Here is a 9,612-nt window from a genome sequence, read left to right as displayed (position 1 = left end):
GCTAGCGACCTGCAACTTGTTTTATCGCATTCAGCGCGTCAGTTCACGCCTGAAACAGCCGTCTTTGTTCTAATATTGCTTCATATTCGAAGTCGAAGTCCGTTTGTTTGTTTCTTGGATTCCGGTCGGTCACTTTTTCACTGTACAAGCTCGCGACCTGAGACTTGTTTTATCGCATACAGCGCGTTAAATTACGCCTCAAACGGCGGTCTTTGTTTTAATATTGCTCAATATACAAAGTCGAGGTCCGTTCGTTTGTTTTTTGTATATTGGTTAGTAACTTTTCTACTATACATGCTAGCGACCTGAAACTTGTTTTATCGCATTCAGCGCGTCAAATTACGCCTGGAACGGCCGTCTTTGTTCTGATCCTGCCCGATATTCGAAGTCGAAGTCCGTTTGTTGCATCTTTGATGTCGGTGAGTAACTTTTCTACTATACATGCTAGCGACCTGAAACTTGTTTTATCGCATTCAGCGCGTCAAATTACGCCAAAATCGGCCGTCTTTGTTCTGATATTGCTCAATATACAAAGTCGAGGTCCGTTCGTTTGTTGCTTGGATATTAGTTGGTAACTTTCTAACTATACATGCTAGCGACCTGGAACTTGTTTTATCGCATTCAGCGCGTCAAATTACGCCTGGAACGGCCGTCTTTGTTCTGATCCTGCTCGATATTCGAAGTCGAAGTCCGTTTGTTGCATCTTCGATGTCGGTGAAAAACTTTTCTACTATACATGCTAGCGACCTGAAACTTGTTTTATCGCATTCAGCGCGTCAAATTACGCCAAAATCGGCCGTCTTTGTTCTGATATTGCTCAATATACAAAGTCGAGGTCCATGCGTTTGTTGCTTGGATATTAGTTGGTAACTCTCTTACTATACATGCTAGCGACCTGAAACTTGTTTTATCGCAATCAGCGCGTCAAATTACGCCAGAATCGGCCGTCTTTGTTGCGATATTGCTCGATATACGAAGTCGAAGTCCGTTTGTTCGTTTCCTGGATATCGGTTAGTAACTTTCTTACTATACATGCTAGCGACCTGGAACTTGTTTTATCGCATTTAGCGCGTCAAATTACGCCTGAAACGGCCGTCTTCGTTCTGATATTGCTCGATATTCGAAGTCGAAGTTCGTTTGTTTGTTTCCTGGATATCAGTTAGTAACTTTTTGAGTATACATGCTAGCGACCTTACACTTGTTTTATTGCATTTAGCGAGTTGAATTACGCCAGAATCGGCCGTCTTTGTTTCAATATTGCACGATATACGAAGTCGAAGTCCGTTGGTTTGTTTCTTGGATATCGGTGAGTAACTTTTTTACTATACATGCCAGCGACCTGAATCTTGTTTTATTGCATTCAGCGCAATAGATTACGCCGGAAACAGCCGTCTTTGTTTTGATATCGCTCGATATACGAAGTCGAAGTCCGTCTGTTTGTTCCTTGGATATCGGTTGGTAACTGTTTTACCATACATGCTGGCAACCTGAAACTTGTTTTATCGCATTGAGCGCGTCAAAATACGCCTGAAACGGCCGTCTCCGTTCTTCTATTGCTTGATATTCGGAGTCGAAGTCCGTTCGTTTGTTTCTTGGATATGGGTGAGTAACTTTTTCACTATTCATGCTAGCGACCTGCAACTTGTTTTATCGCATTCAGCGCGTCAGTTCACGCCTGAAACAGCCTTCTTCGTTCTAATATCGCTCGATATTCGAAGTCGAAGTCCGTTCGTTTGTTTCTTGGATTCCGGTTGGTCACTTTTTCACCGTACAAGCCTGCGACCTGAGACTTGTTTCATCGCATACAGCGCGTCAAATTACGCCTGAAACGGCGGTCTTTGTTTTGATATTGCTCGATATTCGGAGTCGAAGTCCGTTTTTTTGTATCTTTAATATCGGTTAGTAACTTTTTTACTATACATGCTAGCGACCTGGAAATTGTCTCATCGCATCCAGCGCGTTAAATTACGCCAAAAACGGCCGTCTTTGTTTTGATATTGCTTGATATACGAAGTCGAAGTCCGTTTGTTTGTTTCGTGGATATCGGTTAGGAACTGTTTTACTGTACATGCTAGCGACCTGAAACTCCTTTCATCGCATTCAGCGCGTCAAATTACGCCTGAAACGGCCGTCTTTGTTCTGATCCTGCTCGTTATTCGAAGGCAAAAGACCGTTCGTTGCATCTTTGATATCGGTTAGTAACTTTTCTACTATACATGCTAGCGACCTGAAACTTGTTTTATTGCATTCAGCGCTTTAAATCACGCTACAATCGGCCGTCTTTGTTTTGATGTTGCTCGAAATACAGGGTCGAAGTCCGTTTGTTTGTTTTTTGGATATTGTTTCAAAATTTTTTTACTATACATGCTAGCGACCTGAAACTTGTGTCATTGCATTCAGCGCGTCAAATCACGCCAGAGTCGACCGTCTTCGTTTTGAGATTGCTCGATATTCGAAGTCGCAGTTTGTTTGTTTGTTTCCTGGATATCAGTTCGTAACTTTTTGACTATACATGCTTGCGACCTGATACTTGTTTTATCGCATTTAGCGAGTCAAATTACGCCAGAATCGGCCGTCTTTGTTTCGATATTGCTCGATATACGAAGTCGAAGTCCGTTTGTTTGTTTCTCGAATATTGGTTAGTAACTTTCCTACTATACATGCCAGCGACCTGAAACTCGTTTTACCGCATTGAGCGCGTCAAATTACGCCAGAAACGGCCGTCTTTGTTTCGATATTGCACGATCTACGAAGTCGAAGTCCGTTTGTTTGTTTCTTGAATATCGGTTAGTAACTTCTTCACTATACATGCTAGCGACCTGGGACTTGTTTCATCACATTCAGCGCGTCAAATTACGCCAAGAACGGCCGTTTTTGTTTTGATATATCTCGATATACGAAGTCGGAGTCTGTTTGTTTGTTTCTTGGATATCGGTCAGTAACTTTTTTACTATAGATGCTCGCGACCTGAAACTTGTTTTATCGCAATCAGCGCGTCAAATTGTTACGTGCTAGCCGGTATACACGGGGGCACCCTCTCTTTATCCTACATTACCGATGTGCAGTTACCATAGGAGAGCTCCAGGAGCTCTTACCTGTAGTTCTCAGACTAATACCGACATGCACAATCATAATCATAACGTGCAATATTCTCATATCGATAGTTCTCTACGCTATATTAACCGTTATTTTATCAGCTAAACTTATATTTATATATGGTACCAATATTTTTCTCACATTTGACCGTTATATTTTTCAACATTAGCTTTTAAATAAATCCCCTAATCTACGATCGCAGCTGCAATGCTTCAAAGTAATCAACACTTGCAATAATTTAGGGCAACAAACACTTGCAACAACTCAAAGTAATAAACACCTGCGATAGTTCAAGTCAATAATCACTTGCAATTATCAACCAATAAAGATAGTCGAGTAGACTTAACAGAGGAAACGTGGAAAGAGAAGTCATGAATAGCTCTCAGATAAGGAAGCCTTATTCTCAGAATTAGGAATCGCGCCCTTATTTAATGATCACGCGGCCAATTAGCGTATCGCCGCTTGCTTTCTAAACCAACCGCCTCACGCTAATTCCCCGCCAAGATCCTACGCACTAATCAGAAACTTTACCCCCATACTAATTAATATCCTCATCCAAACATCCTAGACCCGCGAGAAACTGTAATCCTTCCGAACTCCTCCTTCTTTTCCCACCTCTTTTCTCAACCTTAATTCAAATGAGATGAGAACAGTTTTAGATATCATAGAGATCAGAGCAGAATAAATCCAGACATCAGAGAGAACAGTTTTAGACGTTATAGAAAACAGACCAACCTTAGAACAGAGTTTAATCCAGAAATCATAGAAAAGTTTGGACTTAGTGAATAAAGTCAAACTCGGAACCTCGAAGATTTAATAACAGTTGTGATTGTGATAAGCATAACACCAAATTATGAACCATTGTAAATTCAACAACTGAGAAGTTGACGGAGATTGTTGATTATTAATAAATGTTTATTCCAAATTAAAGTGTTGTGTAAAGAGAATTATTTCAATCACGCATAGTGATGGTTGGCACGAGCTTAATTACCTTAGAAACTCTCAGAATTAATTGAGCCGAACGAGAAGAGCTGAGAAGCTGATCAGCAGATTTTCGAGCATCAAATACGTAAGTCAAGAGATTAACCAAAATCACGCAGTGAATCAAAATCGACTCGTGGCGTTCTTCTCAGAACGTAACAGCTCAGTTAATAAATTAAATGGTGGCAGCATGTGCGAGCGCCAACTGGAAGTATTTCAAAAACTCATCGATTCATCATCGTACTGAAACAACACAAAAATTTGAAATTTTTTTTTCCAACATTGAGAATAAACATCAACGACATGATTATTAAGTGATTGTGACCAAATCATCGTTGAAGTGAACTCCTTCAATTCGTCGTCAACGTATATTGTTGATTAAACATATAAAACAATCGTCAACAACATATTGCCGCACAAGACATCACAGAATTGTGCATCGCAGAAAATATCATCGTAGAATTTAACATCATTGAACGTGGCACCGTAGAACATCGCATCGTAGAACGTCTCATCGCAGAACGTCGCATCGCAGAACTTCGCATCGCAGATCCTCACATCACAGAACATCAATTTCAACGAAAGCTTCGCCCTCCCGCCCAACCCTTGAGAATCATCATTCATTGCTAGTAGTCTCCGTTACGTAAGTCAAATTAATATTTCAAAATGCCTTATAACGATACCCAAATTCCCATGGATGTTAGCACCCAACAAAATTCAAGTACCGCAAATCCCAATGCATCAATTAGAGTAGACAGTTCGGGATATATCCATAAATTCGATTACGAAGATGTTTTCAAAATAATACCAGAATTTGATGGTACACCTGCTGGTTGTTCAATTCAAACATTTATAGACGAATTTGGAAGTGTAAAACAATTCATACCACAATGCGGAGAAGATTTTATAGTAAAAATGTTACGTTCGAAATGTAAGGGAGAACCACTGAAACGAGTGACGAACGCTAAGATAAAGATGATTGACGAACTAGCAAACTTTCTAAGAACGCACTTCAAGCCAGACAAAGACATAGACACTTGGATAAAAGAATTTAGTAACTTCGAACAAGGACCAAACGAACGAATCATTGACTTCAATTACAGAATAGGCACCCATTATCAGTTGACAATGGCAGAAATTGATTTAGCAGGAACTACAGATGCTCAGTCGTTAAAACCATGGGCAACTAAAGCCGCAGTAAAAGCATTTATAGCTGGAATCTTTCCAAGATATTCCCTTTTCTTGACTAAAACGACGTACAACTCATTACAAGAAGTAGTCATCGAAGCTTTAGAATTAGAAAAGCGCCAGAAAAATGTCAAAAACATAGAAAATATTTATAAAACAACAGTATCTGACGAAAAACCGTGCTATACTATTCAAACAGACAATTCAAACACAGCAAATCGAATTAGAAATGCGAAATTTCAAAACAATGGCAATCGACAAACTAGGCTAGATCAAACATCACAACCAAATTCAAGTCAAAGAACAGATAAATACTGTAATTATTGTAAAAGGAACAATCACACAGTAGATGAATGTCGTGCATTGAAAAACAAAAACAGCGGAACGACAAATCAATATACAAATCAATATGCGAATAACAGTGGAACAAAAAATCGAAACACGAATCAATATGCTAATTTACAATGCAACTATTGCAAAAAATTAGGACACATTATCCGCGATTGCAGAAAACGCGTCTATAATAATAGTAAACGTGAAAATGGTTCAACACAGACAAATAACATCACTAATACACAAGCGGGGAACGCTCAAGTTTCCCCTCGAACAGACGCGACGACGGGAAATTCCGAGACCCAGCGTCAGGTAACACAGCAATAAAATCCAAGACAGAACGTAAAAATGCACCAGAAATCCGTAGCGCTGAATGTAACATAGGTTCAATATCTCCAAATCATAGATCACCATCAATAATTATAGAATCAATAGATCTCAAACACAAAAGTGGAAAATTTTTAGTAGATACAGGTTCTCAATTAAATTTGATAAGAATAAACGAATTGAAGAATCCGAAATTAATTGACACCTCAATTACTTACGAACTTAATGGAGTTTCAAAACTCGATAAACCTATAACATTGGGAAAAATTAAAATCAGAATTAATAATATTCTTGGAGAATTCAATGTCGTACCGCAAGATTTTCCATTACACTATGCAGTTATCATAGGATCAGAATTTATGCATGACAATGAAGGCAAGATCGATTATCGAACAAGGTTTGTTACCCTAAATAACATCAATATACCGTTCTCAGAAACTGAAAGTTTTTTGCTCCTGGCCAGACAGAAAACCGCCATGTTTATTAAAGTCAAGAATACGGAAATTTCAGAGGGTTACATACCGCGTTTAGATACGCAGGATGGTATATACATAGGCGAAACCGTTGTTTCAAATAATAATGGAATAGCTTATTTGTACGCGATCAACACACTGGATGAAGATGTTGAAGTGGAAGTTCCCGTAATTCCCTTGTACCCTTTCGATACAAGCGTAGACGAGGATACTAACGACGTAAAAAGTGAAACTTTAGAGCACACAATTACTCGGACGCGAGGAAATCGTGCTAATGAAGTAATCAACTTATTGCGCTTAGACCACTTGAACTCAGGAGAGCGTAAAGCAGTCGTTTATTTGATAGACGAATATGCTGACCTTTTCCACATCCCCGGAGAACCCCTGCGAATGACTAACACATGCATGCATCGTATAATAACAACAGACGAGATACCCGTTAACACCAGACAGTACAGACACCCTCCTTTTCAAAAACCAGAAATTGAAAAACAGATTACAGATTTATTAAAAAAAAACATCATAGAACCGTCAAATTCACCATATAACTCACCGCTATGGATTGTACCAAAGAAAGCAGATTCACAAGGTAATAAAAGATGGAGATTAGTTATTGATTACAGAAAATTAAACGAAAAAACGATTGGAGATGCATATCCATTACCTTTAATATCAGACATTTTAGATCAATTAGGTGGAGGTAAATATTTTTCAATATTTGACTTAGCCTCAGGATTCCATCAAATTGCTATGCATCCAGACGATAAACATAAGACAGCATTTACAACCCCTTACGGTCATTACGAGTTTAACCGAATGCCTTTTGGACTGAAAAACGCACCAGCAACCTTTCAACGGCTTATGGACTTAGTTTTACGAGGTCTACAGGGAATAGATTTATTTGTATACCTAGACGACATCGTAATTTATGCAAGATCGCTTGAAGAGCATGCAATTGAATTTATCAAGCTTGCTGAACGTTTAAGAAAAGCTAACTTGACATTACAATCAGACAAGTGCGAATTTCTTAGAACAGAAGTTAAATAATTGGGTCATATTATATCATCTGATGGAGTTAAACCAGATCCACAGAAAATCGAAGCTGTTAAGAAATTTCCAGTTCCGAAAACACCGAAGAATGTTAAGGAATTTTTAGGATTAGCCGGATACTATCGTCGATTCATTAAAAACTTTGCTAAACTCGCTAAGCCTTTGTCAGAACTAACTAGCAAAAACAAAAAATTTGAAAGGGATTCTAAAACACAATTAGCTTTCGAAACGTTACGCGATAGACTTTGTGAAGCACCTATACTACAATACCCTGATTTTTCGTCACGGTTTATAGTTACAACAGACGCATCTGGTTTCGCGGTAGGAGCCATCTTATCGCAAGGGAAACCAGGCGAAGATACGCCCATCGCGTATGCTTCTAGAGTTTTGAACAAGCATGAGAGAAATTATTCAACAACTGAAAAGGAAATGGTAGCAATCGTTTACGCAATCAAAACTTTTAGACCGTATCTCTATGGTAGACAATTTACATTGTTAACCGATCACAGACCGTTAGTATGGGTAAATTCTACGAATGACCCTACGTCACGTGTAATGCGATGGAGAGAACGTTTAAAAGAATTCGAGTTTAAAATTCTATATAAAGCAGGTAAAATCAATACAAATTCAGACGCGTTGTCTAGAAACCCTGTTGATATAGAAAAGAGAGAAGTCTATCCCATAAAATTCAAGTGGAGACGGTCAACAGACCCTGCACTTAACGTAGCACCGGGTATAGCCAGGCTACGATCGTCATCTGACTCTGCTCAAAAATCCACACGGAAAAACGCGAAGATTAGGCGACGAAATTTAAGCAGTTCTTCTGAGGAAGGAAAAATTATAGAAATATCCAACAAAACTCATAAAAATCCAAAAATTCGTAGACAAAAACACAGAATCTCAAGAAACCGGTAATCATAGAAAATTAAAATTCGTTACAAAGCGAAAATCAAGTGCTAAACGCTACACTCCGTTCAGACATCGTTCTGAATACGAGGATTCATCATCATCAGATGAATTATCAGACTCTCCAGTAAATCATAGAAATACTACTCGTAATAAATCGAATGAAAAACAACAATCAGTAATCATAGAAATAGAATCAGACTCTCAGACTTCATCTTCAGTAGATGGAAAATCAAAGAAAAATCAATCTACGATACTTCCAGATTATGTAGATACTCAATCCTCATCACCGGATAGTGATGATTCTTACAAATTAAATCCAGTTAGGTATCGAGCTAAAGCAAATAATACAGAATCGAGTACACGTACGCCCAGACAAAATCCAATCACAGTCACTGTGGGAAACAGACAACCCCTTGACTCACCCCCAACACCAACTCAAGTACCCTCTTTAGCTACGCCTATTCACACTTCCAAGACTGTATCCGTGCCGAGTGTTACTAACACACCATCATCTTCGAATACACCTTCGACTAATAGAGAAAATAATTTTCACAGAAGCTTAGCTAGAGATTTATTAAATAAGCGTTCATCTAGAGCAGCTGAATTTACACCTTCGCCATTACTCAGGACAAGACGAAAAAATATTACAGATAAGACAAACGATGTAATCTCTGGACAAATGAGATCGCATAATGACATATAGTTAGATAAAGAATGTACGGAAAGACGAATCATAACTGCAGTCTCTGCATCAGCTTCAGAATGCGACACACCCAATACAATTACAGTTCAGGCTGACGTACACCCTTTTCTAGAATCCATGTGTGTAGAAAAGTCCTTCAAGACTGTAGAAGACATGGACATAGACGAAACGCTCAGAGATCTCACAAGTCGAACAATAAATTCACCCTCAAGTGAGAGTGACGCTAAAGCTACACAAGGGACAGGACCATTGCCAGAACGACATTTGCCAGACCAACAGAAAAACTGGACCGAGACCATAAAACCGAGAACAATAACGACGAAACGAAATATCGAGGTTACAGAAAAAATTATACCTAACAGTACTGTGAAACACATGCCAGAACCCCGACGAACGACGAGACAACATAAACCAACACACAAATACGCATGTTACAAAGGTATTGGAGACCACCAAGGTAACCAAACGAGTAAACCTTCAAAATCAAAACGCATGAAAGAGAAAATTTGCAGTCAGAAAATTAGAAAGCAAGCAATAGAAATATTATCAGAC

Source organism: Diprion similis, chromosome 9 (assembly GCF_021155765.1).
Source record: "Diprion similis isolate iyDipSimi1 chromosome 9, iyDipSimi1.1, whole genome shotgun sequence".
Taxonomy (NCBI): Eukaryota; Metazoa; Arthropoda; class Insecta; order Hymenoptera; family Diprionidae; genus Diprion; species Diprion similis.
This window is presented reverse-complemented; position numbering follows the sequence as displayed.